This window comes from Octopus bimaculoides, chromosome 8 (assembly GCF_046866305.1).
Source record: "Octopus bimaculoides isolate indiv1 chromosome 8, ASM4686630v1, whole genome shotgun sequence".
Lineage (NCBI taxonomy): Eukaryota > Metazoa > Mollusca > Cephalopoda > Octopoda > Octopodidae > Octopus > Octopus bimaculoides.
This window is the reverse complement of record NC_142935.1, coordinates 12,749,281-12,751,780: the sequence shown is the minus strand read 5'-3', so window position 1 is coordinate 12,751,780 and position 2,500 is coordinate 12,749,281.

The following is a 2,500-nucleotide window of genomic DNA, read 5'->3' as shown; positions in this document are numbered from 1 at the left end:
TCTCTCTCCAATTTTGTCTTCAAACTTTACTACGTAAATATAGAGATTTGTATTAATTTAGGTATATTTTATTAACACGTGCGAATGTATGTGTATACATACCTATATGTGTATATTACGCATGTGAGAGTGTATATACATATTTGTGCATTTACATATGTATATATATATGTATGTATGAATGTATGGATGCATGTATGTGTGTATGTATATAGATAGATAGATGTATGTATGTGTATAACTTAAGGTATAAAGTTATATTTGTATTTGCACGTTAATATATATATATATGTGTGTGTGTGTGTGTGTGTGTGTGTGTGTGTGTGTGTGTGTGTGTGTGTGTGTGTGTGTGTGATATACTATCTGTGTATGTGATTCTACATGCGTGTGTTTGCAGGTGTGTGTGTGAGTGCGTGCATATGTTTGCGTGTTCGTGTTTCTGGGATCCAAATTAATGATTCGAAACCGACTCTGACAAAACGGGCAATTAAATACATACGTATGTATGTATGTATGTATATATGTATTAGTGTTAGTATGTATATGTATGTTATACTTTATGCTAAGGACCGGATTGTTTTAACAGTGGTGGTCATGTCATGGTGATGGAGAATCTTTGTCACTCTCTCATCACAATATATGTACATAAATGTATAAATGACTATATGACTGAATATCAATATGTATGTATGTATGTATGTATGTATGTATGTATATGTATTTATGTTAGAATATATTTGTATATATGTATGTACTTGTAAAGCGCAATGTGTGTATGAAAGTGTAAACGGTAAACAAGGACCAAAATTGTTAATATAAATAAAGGGTTAGCTTTGGACGGTAACCGAAGGAGAAACCGTAAAGCGCCACCAACCAAATCACCAACCAACCAACCACGCACTTGCTTTTAAATATTGTATTTTCTATCACGGCAGCAGCAGTGGCAGCAGCAGCAGTGGCTTGTAGCAGCAGCAGCAGCAGCAGCAGCAGTTACAGAACCGGCAGCAGCAGCAGTGGTTGGAGCAATAGCATCATCATCATCATCATCATCGGCATTATCGTCGTGGTCGTTGTCGTCGCCGCTAATGGCGGCGGCAGCAGCAGCGGCAACATTATCATCATCATCAGCATCATCATAGTCATCATCGGCGCCGGCGGCAACAGTAACATCATCAGCATTATTATCATCATCGACATCATCATCATCATCACTGCTACCAGCTTCACCACCACTAACACCACCATCATCGTCATCGTCGTCGGCATCATCATCATCATCATCATCATCATCACCCTCATCATCATCATCATGACCACCGTCATCATCATCACCATCATCATCATCATCATCATCATCACCCTCATCATCATCATCATGACCACCGTCATCATCATCACCATCATTATCATCATCATCATCATCACCCTCATCATCATCATCATCATCATCATCATCGTCACCCTCATCATCATCATCATGACCACCATCATCATCATCATCATCACCGTCATCATCATCATCATCATCATCATCACCCTCATCATCATCATCATGACCACCGTCATCATCATCACCATCATTATCATCATCATCATCATCACCCTCATCATCATCATCATCATCATCGTCACCCTCATCATCATCATCATGACCACCATCATCATCATCATCATCACCGTCATCATCACCATCATCATCATCATCACCGTCATCAGCATCAGCTGCAGCGGCAGCAGTAGCAGCGAGTCACCGGCACCACCGACCCCACACCCACCCTACCATTACATAGAGAGAAAAAAAGTAAATAAATAAATAAATAAATAAATAAATAAATAAATAAATCTCCGCACCCCCACCTCACCTTGCCAGCCGACACTTGCAAGTTGCTGCATCAGCCACCACGCCCACCAGCGCCACCAGCACTACAAACACTACCACCAACACCGCCACCACCACCACCGACATCACCGCATAAACAGCTACCACCACCGCCACCACAACAACAACAACCACCACCACCACCCCTGCAACAGCAACAACAACAAAGCTACTATTAGTACTACTACTACTACTACTACTACTACGACTACTACTACTAACAAACCAACCAACCACCGGCATCCCAATACTACAACTTCTACTACGACTACGACTCACTATTGCTGCTGATACCAATAAAAACAACAGCCACCACCACCACCACCACCACCACCATCATCATCATCATCATCATCAACACAACTACCCGCCGCTCCGCCGCCATCCCGACCACTTAAACAACCACAACAAGCAGGACAACAACAACAACAGCAACAACAGTTACTACCACTACTCATGAAATGACCACCGGTGTCCCAATACTACAGCCGGTACTACTACTGCTACTACCATCACCAACACAATAACATCTACTACTACTACTACTACTACTACTAATAATAATAATAATACTATTACTACTACTACTACTACTACTACTACTACTACTACTACCACCAC